The 22,230-nt window shown below is 32.9% G+C and overlaps 1 pseudogene; it reads right to left on the reverse strand.

The window, feature by feature from the left end:
• Positions 1–8,822: 8,822 nt before the first annotated feature.
• On the reverse strand, positions 8,823–9,760 carry LOC101977362 (heterogeneous nuclear ribonucleoprotein A1-like 3 pseudogene; annotated as a pseudogene).
• Positions 9,761–22,230: the final 12,470 nt, after the last annotated feature.

Raw genomic sequence — 22,230 nt, forward strand, 5'->3', positions numbered from 1 at the left:
TGAAATACTATAATATTTTATATCTTATCCCTTTACATTCTTGTTTTATCAACTTACACTCATGAATTTTGGACACATTTCCTTCAAACAACTGACAAGACCCTTACACAGTACAGAATGGTAAGAGAGGACTCAAATGTGTTTGGACACATTAATTAGCAGCATAAATATATTACATATGATTTGTGCACTTGGGAGGAACTCCTGGCTGAGATGAGGAAATGCAGCTGCAATTATGTCATGAATTGTCCGATCAGATATCAAATGGTGGAATAGACTTTTCATTCATTTGAAATGTGTAGTGGTATTACAACTGAGAAATAAGATCATCTCCAGTTTAGGGAATGCCAGTAAGAAAGATAATAAAAGAGGACCAACTAAAACTGAAATAGATATCAGTCATGAAATCAATAGACTCTTAATTGACAAAATGATTCTTTAATTTACATAGAAAAATAATCCTTGACCATCTAGAATTGACCAATATTAAGTTATAGTCATTTGGTAGAACAGAGGAGTAAGATAAAACCTATTTTGAAACAAAGACAATGGATTATCCTCTGTAGGTGTTTTATTTTGTTTTGGGTTGTACTGGGGATTGAACCCAGGGTGCTCTAACACTGAACTACAACCCAGCCTTCCCCACTGCAACACACACCTTTTCATTGAGAAAGGGTCTCCCTAAATAGTAAATTGTAAATTATGGAGAGGTGGCCTATAACCTGCCATCATCCTGCCTCCACCTCTGGAGTCACTGGAATTATTACAGGTGTGCACTCCAGTGCCCAGCATGTTTTACACATGTTGACTCCTTTTTCCCTAGTAGACATTTTTCATTATAAAACAAATTCAGAGTGAAATATTTTAAGAAATATACATGTACCTTAATAACAATAATTCATTTAATAATAATGAATTAAAGCAATAATGCTTATTTGTCCACATCTACAATTTAATTTGTGGAAGTTTAATGAATAAAGAAAAGCAGTACTATATTTCTATTAACAGATTTGATAGTTATTTATTAATGCATAATCCTAGTTGATGTGAAAATTAATGGTTCCAACTGGTAGTGAAATTATCCAAACTGTACTAGTCGCACTTGTACTAATTGACATTTACATATTTGACATGCTCTGAGCATGGCTTGTACTCATACTGATGACTATGGATGCATCTAGGCAGCTACAGCCCATCCCCAATTTTATTGAGAAATACTGCAAATTGTAGTACCCTCAACATAAAATGAGGATACAGAGAGAGAGGCTTCAATTCTTCAATTAGAATAATTAATTTGGAAATAACAGAGGGATTATAACCATAAGCATATGCGGTGGGAGGGGGTGGAGGGGGGGGCTGAAGCAGGCAGAAACTTGTTAAGAGCAAGAAATAAGTGTGCAGGCAGGTTGTTTTCAAGGAAACATTTATTGGTTACAGGGACTAATCACAGGTAGTGATTTGTGAACTTGCTAGTGCTAGGAGAGGATCTTCACAGAAAAGCTCTGACTACAAGGTTATGATTTAGTAAGGCTACTTGCAAGGTTTTGGTAAGGACTGCACTGGAAAGACATCCTCATAGAAGTGGCCTTAGATGGAACATTGTAATTTGACTAGATGTCTAGAGGTTTGAACATTGTGATTTGGCTAGAGGTTTTTGTTTTGTTTGATTTTTGTGATTGTTGTTTGTTTGCTATAGTTCTTGTTTTTAGGAAACAAACACAAGGACTATCCTTTCATGGTCTCCCAATAATTTTGTTAGGGTTGATTATAAGTCTCCCCACTTTGATTCTGACAACTTTTGTAAAACTTTGGCCTATTGTTGGGACCTTTTACCTCCCTTGGGACTGTGGCCATTATTGGGTGTTGGCTGAGGCTGCCTCATGGTTTAGCATTTCCATATACTTGACCTGACTGGATTGGCATTGGAAGGTTTTTAGCCACCCATGGGCCTTTGACCTTAGTCCCACCTAATGGTTTAATCTGAAATCTGCCTAGGCCCCTTAGTGATAGTGACGTAACCGCTCCTTATTGGTTCTTGCTACTGTCTCTTCTTAGCCCCTCCTATCACTATATAACCTTGTCCCTGACCACTAAAATTGAGATTATTATACCTTCACGGTTGATTTATCTCCTGACCCAGGTTGGGTGGCGGCCGGGTCGCGATACTTACCCTCTGGCTCAGCCCAGGAGACATTAGCTGGTCTAATGCGCTTCACTACCTCTGTTGGAGGACGGTTCCCACAGTCGGTGCCTTAGAGACCATAGGCTGGTCTCCCATGTACCCTTGTCGCTGGGGGCGAAGCCTATAGTAATAAAAATGACAAAGATTAAAATTAAAAATCACAATGTAAGTTCACTGTTTACAATTGGACATTGCCCATAGCTTTTGCATTTTTTTCTGTATCCTTTCTCTAGGCAGTTTTGTCAATGTGGCTCAGAATGTGTACATAGTACCTGAGACTATGCAGTTTTGCCACTACATTTAAAAAGAACAATTTTCAAAAAACTTCCCCTCTCCTTTTTTTTCCCTGTTACATACCTAAACTAAGTTGATAGCTTTCAGAGGTATGATATTATTGTCATAATGTGTTGCATTTGTTGTCTCTTTGAGACTGAGATGTTATGAGAAACATTACACAAGATATTAACAAAATCTTGTTTATACCAGATAAAATATGATTAAATATTGTCTTAGTCATAAATATTTATACAAACACCATGTGCATTATTCAATAACAGGTATGGGATATCACATATTCATTATGATAAACTATTTTCATTTTTGACCCTGTAAAATATTGTCCGTATTTACACAATGAGTACAAATCCTATACCTAAAATATTATACATATGTGGAAGTTCTGTTCTTAAAAAATGTTTTCACTGTTGTGTCACACATGGATTTCTTTATATATTTTGAAAAATCGTTGCTTAGTCTTTTGAAGATACATTATTAGCACCTGCAGATATTGTGATAGTGCATCAGCAACTCATGATAGTAAATTGAAGAGTTATAAACAGGTATTTAGTATTTATGTGCAAAAATAATTACATCAATTGATTCCATCTTAACTTTTAAGTATTAACTCAAAGTCACTTTTCTTATGAGACAGAATGAATGGCTGACCTGTCTTCAATGTATCTAAACTGTTATCCATGCACCTTTATTATATTTATTTATATGTGGCACTGAGAATCAAACCCAATGCCTCACACATTCTAGGTAAGTGCTCTACCACTAAGCCACAACCCCAGCCCATGTATGTGATTTTTCATGAATTATCTGAAAATATATTTCTTTCTATAATCCTTTTTGAATATTTACATAAATTAGTAGCAGGATACTATGTTGATAATACGGAAAAATGAATAAATTTTTGTAAGTGCACAGCAACTTAATGAATATGTAAAAATATGGCATGCCTGTTTTATAGAGTACTACATCTAATATTTGTCACGAACATACTGTGTGATGCATGTGTTTCTAAGTGCTTTGCATAGTGATGCACTTAAGATTAAATTAATTTAATTATCTTAACAACTTAATGATGTTGGCATTATTTTTGCCCAATTTTACAATTTAGAAAACTGAGAAGGACACCAATAAACATAAGCTGACTGATTTTGTTAGAATAATGTTTGCTCATGTTTCTGTACACAAGATTTGGTGAAAAAAATTATATGGTATTCAGTAATCATTTTTTCACACATGACCTTCAGAAATACCACATTTTTCAGATTTATAGCTAAAAATCATATATGTAACTAAAACCATCTTCAGTAAACTATTGGCTTATTTACCTCTCCTTTCTATAAACAGCAAACATAATTGCTCAAAGATATTACATTTTTTTCAGATTTTTCCAACTAAAATTTCTATGGTTTTATTTCCCAGAAGTTCAAATTACATGTTACCATCCTGCTACCACTTTTACCTAATCATATAAAGATACATCATTTCATCTTTAGGGCAATAATACCTTTGTATTAGTAAAGAATCTCATTTCTTAGGAACTGCGATTAATTACAGAATTTAATGAAATGCTCATAACACCAATAACATTAGTAGCATTGATACTAGTTCTCAAAAACATAGATGTAGCACTAACTTAGCTCTTCAATATTAGCACTATATTATTGAGTATATATTGCATAAGCAATCTGTATCCTAATTGTCAATCTTTTCACTAGCTTGAGCTAATTGTAGTATTTTTTCTTTTATAATTAAATCTGTATAATTTTATCACAATGTGTACTTTCAATTATTGTAGCAACAGGTTTTTTTATGCTGAGGTTTTATATAGTTATTAATTAGGCATGAATGTTAAATATTAACTGCTAATTTCCATTGAAATGACCAGGGTTGATTTTTTTCCTCTGCTATTGAAATATATATTGTGCATAATAGTAATTTTCATACTATCTTAATAACTTTTCTGTGGATCTACAATTGTTTAATATGTTTACAAATTGTCCCTTCACATTAAGAACAAGATGATTGTCTTACAGCTATGGTATCATTAAACAAAAGAAATGCCTTAATTAATATTTGTTTTATACAAATTAAAATAAAAACAAACCAAAAAATATTTGTTTTATGATTGTTATATATCTTTGTCCCTGATAAGAAGATGCTAAGGCTATCTCGTCAAAGAATGATACTCACTGCCATGAAAGGGCCTCAGAAAACTAGGTAATTATTCTTCACATCATTCTTTAAATTCAACCAGTCAGTGGATAAGCCTTGGTGGTTATTACTTCAAAGATCATGTCAATAAATGTTTGATGCACCTCATGCCTCTTTCCAACACAAAATTTGAAAATATTACAAACCACATTCTGAAGAAAGATGTCAACTCACTCTTATCTCTACATCCGTATAACTAACAAAACCTTAGAACAAGATTTTTCAAATACATAGGAAAATTCCAGAATATATTGGTCAAATATTAGCAGATTTGGACAGCATAGCACTCCCTTTTTAAAGGGAGCTGTATATTCAGCTTTTATCTTATGTATTCACTTATTTATGTTTTGAAATATTTTTTCCTTTAATGTAAAACACCTGAAATTCTTAATTAGTAATGCAAGAAGGTATGTATTATCACTCTTTTTTTTTCACTTAAGGCCACAAATTATCTTCTTTTTCTCAGCACCCTTTCTTCCTGAATGAAGTAGATTAGTGATTAGTCCAAATACAAGTATTTGTCTCAATGTTGGAAAAACAGAACATTACACTAGACTTTTTTCAGTATTATTGCACTTATAAATATTTAATGTGGCCTTATTTAATATAATTCTTCTTTTAATTACAAATTCTGTGAACTCTGAGCTTTTAAAATTCCCTAACTCTGCACCATGTTGACACCCAGTGAAACCTGTGTCTTCAAAAATATCTCTGTCTCCAAACCATGAGCTTCAGAATTTTCAGAATTTTCAGAATTTGAACAATTTATATTACTCTACCAGCAACACATGATTCTTTCAACTAAATACCCTAAAAGTTTTAAATTATCAGAATAAAGATCATATATAAAATATGGGTTACTCTAATACAAACTCTTCATTAAAAACTAATAGAAAAGAATTGAAAAAAATCAAAAGGATATGATTGCTATATATATTTAAGGGCAACAGTATGTGAAGATAAAATTTTATTACATTAAAGAAAATAATTTAAAACTACAGAAAATCTCAGTGGCATTATCCATTCAGTGTTTTTGTCACAGATCTTTTATGTTTTCCCTTTCTAAACAAAACTCTAGTCTTAAGAGAATAATAATAATGGTTAATTGGGAGTTACAGTTATTGTGTTAGGGTATCTAGTATGTGAGAACTTCAATAACCCAGAGACATCACTGATAATAAACAGAAGCTACAATTTAAGAATCTGTTATTCATTCAGAATGTTTCCAGATTTGTTCTGGGTCTATGGAGATTTATTACATAAACATGTACAATTTTCTAACAATTTAATAGAAGCACAGCAATTTCTATATGCTAAGAGCAGTTACTGCATTTGCAGTCAGCAAGATTCAAAGGTAAATATTTCTGAAGCTAGGAATACAAAAGCAAGTTTCAAAACACCTGTTTAAACAATCTTGCTGGCACTAACAATTGTACTATGAACAGAACACCTTATGATAGAATTTTGCTATAAGAGTTAAATATTCAAAATGTAATGGTAACTTATCTTATGTGTAACTTGGGGGTGTGGCACTCAACAGGGAGATTGTTGAGGAATGCAAGGTCTGTTTAGAGCACCCACTTATTCTTTTATGCAAAACATGTTAATTGCAGATATGATATAAAGAAGAAAGTTACAATAATTACTCTCCTTCGTGGATCTTATTTTATATAAATAGGAAGAGGCAAAAACAAGTAAAATTATGAAAACATAGAGAAATATATTGTAACTGGTATGGGGAAAAAATCAGAAATGTACAAAATATGAGGTGGGAGCGTCTAATTTTAGATCAGGAAAGGAAAGGCTTCTCTGAGAAAGTAGAACTAGCATCTAGACCTCAAGAATACAGAGGATTAGCAATGTGAATATCCAAGGAGAGAATCTTTTATGGAGAGAAAATGCTTTAGAAAACATAGCCCCGAGGCTTACCCAGGCATCAAATGTTTGTATATGAAAATAAGCTACTGTGGCTACAGAAAAGTGAGAAATAGAGAAAATGATAGTGTATCAGAATACACAGATTAAGGGTCTCCCTGTTTAAAGCCTGATGCAATATTGGAGTACATTTCTAAGCAGGAGAAAATATTGAAAGAAGTCTTATTGAATTAATGTAGATTATAATTAATAGTGACTTGAAACAAAATGGCAATGGGTTTGGAGGAAATTAAATAATGAGAATATTTTAAAGCTAGACTCTATCTAAACAATGGTATGATTTATTCAAGGTATATTGTAAGAGTGAGGGTAGCTAGTGATGACTCAGAATTTCTTGACAAGCAGATGAATAAAGATGACCTTTAATGAAAGAAATGTACCAATTGCTACTTTGGGGAAGGTCAATTATGCATTGAGTAGAGAGCTTACATAGGTGGTTACATATGGAGTCTGGAGTTCAAAGAGAAGTGTTTGTACCCAGTTGTATAATATCTTGAGATTATCAGGAGGGTATATTTTTGTGTAAAATGGGTGCTAATTAAGTTGTCAAATAAGCAGGGGCTGAAATAAGAGTGTGACAGCTCTAGGGATTGAGTAATAATGTAATAGGCACAAAATGAGTCCAGATTAAAATTTAATGTCAACATTCCACATATAAAAATATGTGTGTTAGGGGAACCATGGAAGTTGGATTGGGAGCCAACATGGTTTGGGCTGAAAACAAAGTGATGACTTCATTACTTGCTTTTATAGTTTTCTCCAGTACAGAAAACAGCTCTCTGGTGCTACAGTCTGCTGGGCACAAATCACCAGGAGGTCACAAGCCACTTGTAGGTTCAAAACAGGAACTACTTTATTGCCGGAACCCAACGGGAACTCTCCAGAACTCCAGGGAAACTCCGCGAGAACCAAGGGGAACTCAACAGGAACTCCGCGAGAACTCAAAAGTAGCGGGCACCTGAGGTAGCAGGAGCTGCCTTATTGCCAGACAGCAGAGATTTATATACACAACTGAATACACAGCTTGTTTCAATTTAGCATCATCCAGTTATAGCAATCAGTCATTATCTTAATAATTATACACAGCTTAACTTAATTACCATCATCCCAATGGCTCGCTGGCATCACCTCCCAACCACTCCTTCTGGCAAAATGCCAGGCACCATCCCAACTTGGCTATGGCTCTCAACACTCTGGGATTTTAGTTAATCTTATTTTCTTGGTATCCATAGTCATAAGTAGCAAATAATCTCAATTAGTTCTTTATTTTATATACCCTAATGCAAATTATTGTATCAGTATCTAAAGGAAAACACACAGAGCTGGACACACTCTCTTTCTCTCTCTCTCTCTCTCTCTCTCTCTCTCTCTCTCTCTCTCTCTCACACACACACACACACACACACACACACACACACACACAAAGAGGATTGCTCCTCATTAAAATATATTACATTCTTTAATTTTCATTTTGCTTTATCACTTTTGCCGTATGACTTTATTTCCTTATTGTATCCATGTTCTCTTTGGATAAGTCAATTGTGAGGCTCAATCTGTTTCTTTTAAAATATTTTTATCTGTATATCTATATCCACAGTCATATCCTTGTATATCTTTACATATTTTAAAGCTATCTCTATTTTTTATTTCAGCATATTTAGGTTGTTGATGATAATGATGAGTGTAGTGCTTCCTTCCTTTTTGTTGCATGTATGCTTCCAGATTTCTGGAATGATGTCTTTTGTAGTTTTGAAAGAAAAAATCAACATAATCTTTACAATATGTTTGCCATATCTTCACTTCTTTAACATTGGATGCTAATTGTTCTTAATTATAAACGTTTGATTGTTTCTTTATTTTTCATTCACATTTTACATTTACTTAGCATCATGATCGGACTGTTACATTTAGCAATCAACAGTATGGGTACAAAAAAAAGGTTTCCATTAAAACCCATTGTTGGAATGATTTACACTTTCCACAGATCAGAAACTAAAATAACCTGTTATACAATTAGCCACAAATACAACCTTGAGGGTTTTTTTTGCCAACACACATGAGTAATGTCTAAACCATGTATTCTTGAAGCAGCTAGTCCCTGCCCTCACCTTCCTTGGCTAAGTTCACAAATCTGTTGTAACCTGTAGCTTCCTTGTCATTCTGGCTGTCCTCTCCTGCTTATCTTTGCTTCCTGCCAATATTAAAACCTTCTGCCACTATTATAGCTACTGCTGCTTCTGGAACCACCATAGTCACCTTGGTTTTGTGACTTGGCAAAGTATTGGCCTCCACCACCATGAGGGATAGAGCTTCTGCCTCTAAAGTTTTCACCCTTCATGGATCCAAAGTCTGATGACTGATTGTTGTAATTGCCAAAATCATTGTAACTTCCCATACCTCCAAAATTGCTTCTGTCATTACTGAACACATAGTAGCCATTCCCTCTGCCACCATATCCACCACCACCACCATGGCTGCCACCAAAGTCATCATAACCACTGAAGTTTCCTCCATGATCAAAATTGTCATTTCCAACAAAGCCACCTCCAGAACCACCACCAAAGTTTCCAGAGCCACTTCAATCTCTTTGACTAGATGAAGCACTAGCCATTTCTTGTTTTATAAGATTTTCCCCACTTCACAGTAGCCATTCACCTGGTGTTTCTGAATGACATGGTCGTCAAAAGTTACAAAAGCAAAGCCCCTTTTCTTTCTGCTGCCTTGGTCAGTCATAATTTGTATAACTTCCATTTTCCCATACTGTTCAAAATAATCTCATAGGTGATGTTCTTGAATCTCTTTTTTAATGCCACCAATAAAGATTTTTTTTTCAGTTAAGTGGGCTCCTAGTCTTTGAGAATCTTCTCTTAAGACACTTCTCTTTGCTTCCACAACTGTTCCATCCACCTTCTGTGGTCTTGCATTCATGGCTTGCATCCACTTTCTCCAAAGTGGCATAAGTGACAAACCCAAAGCCTCTGGAGTGCTTGGTGTTTGAGTCTCTCATTACCAGTCTGTGGACATTTTCCATTGCTCAAAATGGCTTCTCAGATTCTTGTCAGTGGTTTCAAGTCTCAGTCCCCCAATGAACAGCTTCCATAGCAGTTTGGGCTCTTTAGGGGACTCTGATTTAGACATGACAGCAGTAGAAAGAGAGACTTTAACAGTGCTTTCTCAGTGGCATCCACATACAGAAAGTTTGATCCTTTTTAAGTTTCTATTTTCTTCACTCCTTTTCTATTCCTGTGTACACAGTTTTCTTTGGAAATATTTCCTTTGAGCAGTCTTTAGATTATAAAACTGTATTTATCTGGTTCTTTTTTGTGATATTTATTTATTTATTTATATCAAGATTTTAGTGCTATACTTTCTATTATTCTTATCATTAAAGTTAATCATTCTCAAGCCTATCCTGTCTTTTATTGCTTTGTTTGCAGTAAATGGTGTCTTTTGTAAAATTCTATGTCTAATCTGAAGAAATACATTTAAGTATCTTCTTAATTACAAGTTGTATTTTCAATTATTAGAATTCTGTAAATACTATGAAAACTAGAGTTTTGGGCATTCTATTTATTTATAATTAGATTAACAAATTCCCAAATTAATATGATAAAACTGCATCCAAATGTACAGGAATAACTTTCTAAAATATTTCATAGCATTTTAGGATACATAGGGCTGCTTTACAAAGTGGTCATTTAAGTGACTAAAAAGAAAAAGGATTATCTCATGCCATGCTAAAGCACTAACTATAAAAATTCAGCTTTAAAAAAAACGATTTTTTAGTTTAGTCACACCATCTATATGTTTTTAAATTTGTAAATTTGAGAATTTAATAAGTTACTTCCATATCAGAGGGCTTTAGTTTGTTTGGGTGCCATTAATAATTATGTGAATAACACAACCAATTCCAAATACTTCATAAATTTCACAATAGAACAAAACTATTATTATTTCCACAATACAGTGTTCCATATTTTTTTATTATTTATCATGTAGATTAGAAATAATTTCATGTTCAGCACTAAACATATATTCTGAATTCATAACAGTATTCAAAATATTGTCAGAATTTTCTCCCTTCTGTAAAGATTTGTGTGGATCAGATGACATAAAATAAATTTTTAAAAAATCAACCATGGTATGTGGCTCATTTTTACTCAAATTTCAGGTAAACCTGATATAAAGTTGAAGTAATATATCTTTTCTTGAATTTCAAATTATTTTAATGAGCCAACACTTTAATAACTAGTGCTTTGTTTTTGTAAGTACACAAGACTTAGAAAAAATATATTTAAAATACTTTTTTATCTAAAAGATATGTTCACTTAATTATCAATATAATTACCTTTGTTATATAACCTCATACTTAAATAATATTTCTGGGCAGAGTATTCTAAAACATTTTTTTCTCAAAACAGATATTTATATTTCTTGAAAAGATTTGCTTCAGGTTTTCAAGGCCATACTGATGTTGACATGGTGAATAGGAAAAAAATTTAAATGTGAAATTTGAAATAATAAACAATAATTGTACACTCAAACTTGAACACATTTTACTAAGTTTCCGTTATAAGAGTTTTTAGACTATCACTTATATGCTATACTTAAGTTACATTTTCCACATATATTTTACCTAAGTTATAATTAATAACCATTTTTTCCACTGATTCAGCCATCTGACAATTTGGTGGCACCTCTAAATGTATGCTTTAAATAGTTAAGAGTCCTGAGACCTGCATGGTGAGCTGGCTAAGGAGAAGTTCTCTGCATTTCCAGGAATGTTCTCATGGTACTATGGTAGGGAACCATCTTTCAGAAAGATCTTATTGTCTGAGTTCACTTTTCTGGGGACAAAAGTCACTGCATTTTCCAATCTCTAGAATCCAAAAGCATTGTCTTGGCATTAGGTTGTCTTTTGACAGGAGAAAAACTTTGACATCAATTGAGACTTTTAAACTCACTGAGAATTATGAGGGGAAACATAGACTGCAATGTGGAAGAGAATGGAGGACATTTCTTTTTAAAATGGATAGCTCAGAAGATCTGTTTCAGGGTCCAGGAAGTAAATTGCTATGTGTAATTTCATGTAGAACCCAAAGCTGAGGGCAGCTGTAGTGAGGGTGGCAGATCATGCAGATCATGTTGTCCCTTGCTCCCAGGACAGATCTTTTAAGCTCTAGTACCTCTCCTCATTCTCCAAGGTCTCCAATGACATGCCTTAGCACTGGTATTTGCTCTGTCCTCTGAACAGAAAGCCTATTAAGCTCTGGAGATAACCTCAACCTGTCAAGCTACCCATTACATACTAGCTCATTCCATTGTCCAAAGTGGCTAAGACAAATTCCAAGTTTTCACTCATGTATTTCTCCCACTAGTCACTTGACAAAACAACAGAAAAAGTTGGGAGGTCAATAACCCCCAGCCTTCACTCTGTATTTGTATTCAGTCTAAGAAGACCCAGGCAGCAGCTTTGATTAAAATAATTTGAGATTTTTCACACTTGCTTCCCCATTAGGTACTCTGATAGGAAAAATTATTTTTGTTATTCACACACACACACACACACACACACACACATATCCAATCATATATATGAAAAATATATATGCTCCTATATGATAATACATATTTGATAATATATAGGTCATATATACACATAAAATTTTTTATCTTTTATAAAATTTTTCTTCCCTTTTCCCTTTTTTATTTTCACATTTTTTAAAATGTCGTCCTATATAATACCCACCTTAATTTGGTTGTGATTGTTGTTAATGTTTGTTTATATTTTTTTTTATCTTTGGAGGTTTATATTTTTCTTTGTTTTATATTTTTTTTTCCTTATTTCATCTTAATTTTTGCAGGACTGGAGATTCAGGTCAAGACTTCATGTATATCAGGCAGTAGTACTGTCACTGAAGTATGCTCCTAGCCCCTCCAAGCTGAATTTTACCTAGTTCCAGCCATGACCTAGTCTCATTAAAACATTGAAGGACACCTCAACTTAAAAGTATAGTAGGTACCAAAAAAACATAATTAACAATCCACCCCTAAGTAGGGAAACTAGGGGAGCCTGATGTCCCACTCTTGAAAAGGCATTCCCACAGCTCCAGAAAAGATGAATAACACAACTGTTGTGGACACTACACCCAAGACATTTCTCAGCACCCATCCTTCCCACAGCCTGTCAGATCATGCATTGACAATGAACATGGATATAAGTACCACAGAATGTGAGTTATATACAGCTCCCCATGAAATGCCAGGAAGCACACCAGTGTCTAAACAAGAATAAAATTTCCAGGCCGTTCATCATGAATGGAGCAACCAGGATCAGAATTATTTTCAAGTAATAGTTCTAATATTTAGAATTACCACAGAAATCCATGCCACCTGATTGGGGTTTCCACTCCCATTGTTGGAGTATCCAAAAAAGGGTACATTTCACATACTCTTTGGTGACACTTCACCCTTCTGAAATAACAGAGGATGCCACTCTAGTAAGATCTACAACAGAGAAAGATACCAAAACATTACACATTGTGTTCAAACTCACTAATCATAGAAGCTACAGAAGATTACATTACAAAGTCTAATTAGAAGTAAACTCAAAATTACACAACAAACTAATACCTCCACCCCAAAGCTGCTTATTAAGGAGTTACTCACATAAAAGTGAAAGAGCTCTCCATCTCAACAGATGTGCAAATCTCAAACAAAAGAAATATGAAAAATATAAGGTCATAGGATAGTACCTAAAGTTTATACATCTACAGAAAGAGATTCTAAAAATGTCAAAGTAAATGAAATGTGAGATAAAAAATTCAAATAAAGTTTTTTTAAAAAACTCAATAAAATCCAAGAAATACAGAAAAATAGTTGTATGACTTGAGGAAGAAGATGTAGGATATGAATGAGAAATTCAGTAAAAAGACAGATTTTGCAAAAGAACTAAAGGGAATGTTCAAAATTAAAAGCTGAAAAAGCCAGATAAAAAGTTCAGTTGAAAGCTTTGACATCAGAACAGATGTCAATAGTAGAATTTGATTCAGACATAAATTTTAAAAAAAAATAAGAATGAAAAAAATATGTACAATCTTTCAATCACCATTTAAAAAAATTTCAAACATAAAACAAACACAGTTCATTAGCATTCATGAGTAAGAAGAGAAATGGATTGAGAGCATAGACCATTCATTCAAAGAAATAATAAAAAAATTTTGCAAATCTTGGGAGGACATGGCCATCAAATTAAAACAGACATTAAGAAACCCAAAAAGACATGATCAGAAAATAACCTCTCCACAATATATTAGTTAAATTGCCAAAAGCAAAGGTCAAGGGAAAATATTTAAATCAGCAAGCAAAAAGCACCAGTGACAATTAAAAAAAAACCCATTAGACAAGATTACTATACTCAGAAGTTTTCAAAAGGAAATCTAGGATAAGCATAAGATAAGAGAATTCATGACTATAAAACCAGAATTAAATTAAGACACTTAAGGAAATACTACATGCAGAAGAGAAGGGTAAACAAAAGCATGCAACCATGTGAAAGAATGTATCTCACTAGCCAAGAAGCCTTGCAAATAAGAAACAGTAAAGAATCAAAAATGGTCAAACAATCATCATCAAGCTACTAAGATTAAGTACATAGGAAGAAATGTACATACAACATCCAAAACAACTAAAAGAAAAGGAAAAAGTAAATAATTTTCAATAATAACTTGGATGTAACTGGTTTTAATTATCAAATTAAAGGCAGAGACTTGCTAAATGGATTGAAAAACAAGAGTCTACAAATGATGCTGAGAAGAAATTCACCCTACCTGCAAAGACATACACAAACCTAAACTGAAAAGATGGAAAATGGTATTCCAAGCAAATACATCCAATAGCAAGAAGGAATATTTCTATCTAACAAAGTAAACTTTAAGACAAATTCAGAAGAAACAAAGGCTTCTATATAGTGATCAAAGGATTGGCTCCTTCAGACTGACCAAAAGGAAAACTAATTTCCCTTATCAATGTAATGATTATATATAGTTTCATATACACAAAACCAGAGGACACAATTTTACAAAACAAATACTATTAGACTTAGAGAGAGTCTCCAACGTAGTAAGAGTGAGTAGCTTCAGTTCTCCAGTCTTGTAAATATATATCTCATCCAAACAAAAGTTCCATAAAGAAGTATGAAATTTAAATTACACTATAGAATAAGTACACTCAACAGATATCAACCAAATATTCCATCCTTTAGCTGATGAATACATGTTCTTTTCATCAGCCCCTACATCATTTTCCAAAATAGACGATATATTAAATTAAAATTTGCAAAGGGAGTATGAACAAATAAAAACAAGTGTTTATGTAATGTCTTGCATCTTATCATAATGGAATGAAATGAGAAATCAAAAGCAAGAAAAATTCAGAAATTAAACAACTGCACTCTTGAATGAACAGTGAGTCAATGATGAAATAGGGAGGATTTAAAAAAAAACTATTAAAAATAGGAATACAAAATACTCAGATTGGTGAGTTGCAACAAATGCATCCCTAAAAGATAAGTCTGTAGTAATGAGTGCCTACATTAAAACTCAGAGGGATCTCGAATGAATAACCTAATCATTTGCCTTAAAATCTTATAAAAACAAGAACAGATCAAATACCGAATCAATAGAAGGAAAGAAATATAAATCTCTGAGCAGAAACAAATAAAATGGAGACAACACGAACAATTAAAATATCACTGTAACAGAGTTATTTCTTTAAAATGATAGACAAAGTTGACAAACCTTTAGCTTGTCTAATAAATAGAAAGAGAGAAAAAGGTAAAAACAGATACCAAGAAAGATACAACAGTGTCCAAAATATTCAAAGGATCCTTAAAAAATACGTGGGCAAACTATGTGCCAATAAATTGGGAAGTACCAAAGAAATGGAAAAACTTGTGAACACATAAGACCTACTAAAAATGAATCAATAATACTTAAAATCATAAATAGGTCAAGCAATGACATTGAGCTCACAATAAATATTCCCAACAAAGAAAATCTCAGAACCAGATGAATTCACTTCTGATTTCTCACCAGACTTTAAAGCAAAAAACTAATCCCAGTGCTCCCCAAACTATTCCAAAAAATAAAAAGCTAAGGAACCCTTCTATGCACATTCCATGAAGCCAGTATTAACTTACCATCAAAATATGACATGGACATAACAACAACAAAAATAAAACTATAACCTAGTATTCATTATGAATATAGACTCAAAAGTTATCAAAAAATACTTTTGAACCTAATTCAATGTCACATTTAAAACACCGTACAGGTTGGATAGAGTGATATAGATTTTTAATTCCATCTCCTTAAGAGACTGAGAAAGGAGGATCATAAGTTCAAGGCCACCTTAGGCAACTTAGTGAGACCCTATCTGAAAATGAAATTTAAAAGATCTGTGGACTTCTCTCAGTGGTGGAGCACTGCTGGGGTTAATCTCAAGCACCAGCAAAAAAGTATAAAAATTCTACAACATAACCAAATTGTTTTCTTTCCTGAGGCAAGGCTGGATCAACAGCACATCAATTAAATATAATACAACATATAAATAGAATCAAGTAGGATAATTATACAATAAATTTAATAGATACAGAAAAAGCCTTTGATAAAATTCAACATCACTTCATCATAAAAGCCTTAAATGAATTAGGATCAGACCTTGGCATTGTTAATGTTGTATATGACAAATCCACACCCAACTTCATACTGAATGGATAAAAACTGAAGGTTTTTTCCTTAGATCTGGAGCAAGTCATGTTAAGCCATTCTCAACTCTTCTTAAATATATTAGAAATCTGAGCCTGATAATATAAGAGAAATAAATAAAAGATACACTCATACAAAATTAGCAATTAAAATATCCCTGTTTTCTGATATTATTCTGTACATAAAAGAATTCTAAAGGTTCTACCAAAAGATACTTAGAACTAAAAAACAAATTAAGTAAAATAGTAGGATACAAGATCAACATAAAAAATCATTAGCTTTCTATATAACAGTAATGAACTCATTGAGAAATATATCAGGAAATCAATTTCACTTACAAGACCCACAAAAATAAAATACTTAGTAATAAATCTAACTAATAATGTGAAAGACCTCTCTATACTGAAAACATTAAAAGACTGAAGATTGAAATTGAAGAAAATGCTATGAAGTGTCCATGTATTGGGATAATTGGTATGGTTAAATGACTATACTGCTATACAAATTGGTCCACCGATTCCATAAAATTCCCATTAAAATATCAATGTTATTTTTCACAGAACTAGAGAAAGCTTCCTAAAATTTATATGGAAATATAAAATAACTCAAATTGACAAAGCAACCCTGAGAAAAATAGTAATGCTGGAAACATCACAAAACCTGATTTCATAACACACTATGGAGCTACAGTAACAAAAACAGTATGATGTTGACAACCATGAATTCTTAGTAAATTGATTCTCCAAAATGTCCAAAATAGTGCCAAAATATATATATGGAGGAAAAATAAACTATTCCACAAATTCTGTAATGAAATGGGATGTCCACATGTAGAAGGTTTAAACTGGAACAGTATTTCTCACTGAGTACAAAAATCAACTCAAAATGGATTAAGTACCTTAAGGTAAGATCTGATGTTTTGAAACCACTAGAAGAAAACATTGGGAAATGTTTCAAGATATTAAACAGGAAACAAATTTCCATATAGGAATTTCAAAACTAAGAAAACAAAAGCATGAATGGATAAATGTTATACATAAGTTTAAAAAGCTTCTGTGCAACAAGAATAACAACAACAACAACAACAAATAGAGTAAAGGGATAGTACACATAATGTGATAAAAATCATTGTCAGCTACTCATCTGAAAGAGGATTAGTATCTAGAACATAAAGACCTAAGCAAAATTAACAACAAAAAGCAAATAATGCAATCAAAAAATAGGCAAATGATCTGATCAGACACATCTCAAACAAAGAGATTAACAGTTAAGAAGCACAAGGAAAAATGTTCAATATCTTTAGCCTTAATTGAGATTACATTTCACTTTACCTGGAATGACTATTACTAAGAAATAAAAATGTCACAATTACTGGTAAAGATATGGAGAAAAAGCTATACTAATGCACTGTTTATTGGGGATGCAAATTAGGACAGTCACTTTTGGAAACAGTATGGATTTTCCTCAAAAAACTAAAAATAGAACTGCCATATGATACAACTACGCCTTTCCTGGCTATACAAGTGAAATGAATTCAGCTTTCTAAAGAGACTCCTGCATAAAAGTTTATTATGGCACTGCTCACAGAAACCAAGATATGGAATCAGCCTACCAGCTCACCAACAAGTGAATGGTTTTGGAAACCACTGCATGTATACACAATGGCGTATTATTGAACCCCGAAGAAAAATGAAATCAAGTCATTTGCAGGAAAATGGATGGAACCGGAAAACATTATGTTAAATGAAAAAAAAAAAAAGGACACAATTCTCACAACTATTTTTTCATATATAGAAACTTATATACAATACAAAACAAACAAATAAAAAAATAAAAACTCCTGCAAGTAGATGGTGAACTTGTAGTAACTGGGAAGAGTACTGAGGGAGGGAGTAGCAAGAGGTGAATGGGGAAGAGTAGAAGAAGAGAGTGTATATATATGCTTGATGTCTTACACCCATGCGTGGAAATACCACAGTGAAACTCATGGATTTGTGCTATGTTAATATTTATAATAAAAAAGTAAAAAGAATCAATTTCATATGGTTTCAGTTTGAAGCATACATTTACTGTGTTTCCAATCCTAATTTTTGGATGTTTAGAATACATTTTGAAGTCAGTTGTGGTTGCTAAGGTTGCTCAACTTATTAAGGGCAATGAATAAATGTCGGGACTATGGACTCCCAATTTAATGTGCTTTTCCCTAGAATATAAGTTCATCCTTTACCATAATTTAATATGATACTATCCTATTGGTATTTATGCCAAAATAGACATATAATCTATTTTAAAGATATGTCTACTAACTTTGGATTCTTTGGCAGGTCCACTCTACCCCAATTATTGTAAATTAAATATTACTGGGACAGAGTCATGGCGTTTTGTTTACTATTGTCTATGAATACTTTAATTCTAGAAAACCATAACTTTATAGTTATAATGGAGACTATATGACCCAAAAATTCTAAAATGTTTACTCTATGGCTCTTTAGAGAGAAAGTTTGTATACGCATATATGTGCGCTTTCTTTAAAATGAAAAATACGGTTATTTGCTTAATTTCCAATACTTTGCAGGCCATTAATTTTCTTAATGCAGTATAATAAAAATGCATTACTATAAAACAACCATATATTTAAATGATATATCAATGTCATGTAGCTATTGTTTATAAATGTTTCATCTTGATCCCTATTCTTTTTGAAATTTATTTCCTCATTTTACTGGTGGATTATAGTTACACATATTGATAGGATTTGGTGTTACATATTCATACATGTGAACTATTTGATAATATAATTTGGCCAGTATCATTCATCAGCATTTCCCCCCTTTTCTCCCCACATTCCACTCCTTAGTCACTTTCTTCTATTGATCTCCCTTTGATTTTAAAGAGAGCCATTGCCACCTATGTTTTCCTCAAAATAATGAATTTGGATCACCCAGTTCCACTGAGTACAACTGGTGAAGAGAATGAATATTAATTCTAGAGCAGAACTTTCAGGGTTTGAATCCCAGTCCTATAACCTACTATTATTTATTTTGTCAAAATACTAATATGTTTGTTTCTTAGAATCCCCATCTGAAAAATAATTCTAATGATTATAATACAATGGTATTTTTTTCTTCATAAAATATGATGCATTTAGAGCATGACTAGTACATAGTTACATGTCAGTATTAGTTATTATGACTAGTTCTTAATATTTGAACTATGCATAGATTTAAAAGGTACTTTAATTATTAATGATTTAAATGTCAATTTTTTTACCATAAATCACAAATATATTGTATCTGTCAATAATGTCGGTCACAAAAACATCTAAATATACATAAAGAGGTTGAATTTAAAATATTGTTAAAACATTTTTCAAGGACTATAACCATGGAATGAAAACCAAATTTTAAAATGGTTGTTAAAAAATAGAAATGAAGGACATGTTTCCAAGCAAGGTTGTAGTGCTCTTGAGGAAATCTGCTAGCTAGGCACTGCACCATTTTCTGCTCAATACACAATCTTCTTCTTACAACCATTTTTGTTTGAACTCTCATTTATAATATACCACAAAATATACAACCCTTTGTTTATAATTGAGCTTCAGTTTACAACACCCGGAGGCAATGGTGCAGGTCACTGGTTCTCAACCTCATCTGCCTTTTTTCTCAGAATTGTTTATATCTTCTTTCTAAATCTCATGTCTACAAAGAATCTGGACTCCTTCATAAAGGACGAACAATAATTTTTAAACATGTACTAGTTGTATTTGCATTCAGATATATAAAACAGAATGATTAAAAAAAAATGTTTGCTAGAAACATAAAGATACCCAGCTAAAATCTGATTAATGCAGTGGGCTAAATATCATCAAATGATTAACAAAAATTCCTGGTATGTGTACAATTATTGCAAATGCTAAATTTTACTTTGCTTTTATAAACTTCTTGTATTTGTTTTAATAAAACTTACAGTAATAAATATGTGCAATTTATATATCAAAGGTTATATATGATAATATAAATGTTTCAAAAATATTTTGTTAAAATATAATGTAGTTGAAATAGAAAATGATAGAAATAGGCACTTTCAATAGATCAAATCTGAATACAAATAAACAGAAAATGTACTTTATAAACTAGTCATGTACTACAAATTGAAGTAATTAAATATCATTTAAAAACATTTAGACTGGCAGAAGTTTTTTCTAATTTATTAATATCAGGATAGAGGATGGTAGGGCAATAGGAACTCATATAGCTAGTAAAGAAATATTTATCTGCAGGTATTTTGGGAAAAAAACTTGCAATTTTCAAATTACAAAAACAAATTAGAAAATGCAGTCCAGAATCACTGAGGTAGGATTCCTTAATAGAGCTGAGTGTTGTAGATTTCTTTTACATCACAGAATAAGGTCCTTCACACAGATAATAATAATGTGAACCCATTGGAGTAGAAAACCTGCATAGCAAAACAGTAGCCCAGTCAGTGTGTAAGACTCCACAAACCTATTTGTAAATATATGCCCTATCTAGAATAGAGAAATACTACGATATGTGCTTTCATATTTGTGGATTAAAGAAAAATTGTAAGCAACTTAAATTCTACTAAAGTAGACATTTTTGCATGATAGATTTAGTTAATAATACAAAAGAATTTCAAAGTCATGCTAATATTCATAGTAAATATTAATATGTGTTGTGATGGTTAATCTGGATGATCAACTTGATTGAGTTAAGAAATGCCTAGGATTAAGAGATTTATGGGTGTATTTATGAGGTTGTTTTCAGAGACTATTGGCATATGGGACAGCAAACTCCCTTAGATTGTCATTGTCCAGTAGGCTGGATGCCAGATACAACAACAGTAGAAGGATGAACCTGAGGTTCAAGCCAACTGGATTTTTCTTGAGTGAGTGTCTATTGCTGCTGACAACAAAGGACCACAGAATTCAGCTCCTTCACTCTTCCCATGTAGGCTTGCACTGGGCTTACCTCAGTGGTCCTTCTTGTTCCAAAGCTTCAGCTACTAGTTTCTTTGGTTCTCAGGTGTGTAGACTGTCATTGTGAGAGTATCCAGTTTCTGATCATGCAAGGCACCCTACTTTTATATCCATACATATATGTAACACATCTTATCTCTTCTAGAGAACTCTGGCTAACACAGATTTTGATACCATGAGTGGTGGTAGAGAAACAGAATTTAAGAGTGAATTTCCTATTTGGTTTTGTGGAGTTGGCTCTCTACATTGATTAGATCTACAATTGCTACAGTCTCTCTTTAGTGTGATATGAAGAGAACTGATAATCCATGGCCTGAACTGTTTAAAAAGACATAGAAATGAATGCATGTAATACTTTTAATTCACCACTTATGAGAGGCAAGGATATTAGTAATTCTATACATAACACTTTTGAAAATTTTTAGAAGATAGAGGAATGTAATGATATTAACGGATTGTTCTTGGGCTTTGTAGGACAAAGTGAAAAAGGAAAAGAATGCTCAGAGATTAAACTTATCAGCTCCAGGGATGGAGGTTGTGGTTCAGTGATAGTGTGTTTGCCTAGCATGTGTGGGGCCCTAGGTCTGATCCTCATTCATCAGCTCCAGAAGCACATAACCAATCTAAAGCCTTCTCAGGATTCTAGGGGGGAATCTTCCCTGTCGTCCATCTTGAGGTTGCCCCAAACCAAAAACAATCATCCTACAATAGATTATTATATGTTTCACTCTCAGCCTTGAAAGGTGCCTGATACTATAATAAGGGTACTGCTTGGGAAAAAAAATGGGATCCTGTAAATTGGGATGGAGACATGTAGCAGGAACATGAAGAGAGTGGAGATACTG

This window comes from Ictidomys tridecemlineatus, chromosome 11, assembly GCF_052094955.1.
Source record: "Ictidomys tridecemlineatus isolate mIctTri1 chromosome 11, mIctTri1.hap1, whole genome shotgun sequence".
Lineage (NCBI taxonomy): Eukaryota > Metazoa > Chordata > Mammalia > Rodentia > Sciuridae > Ictidomys > Ictidomys tridecemlineatus.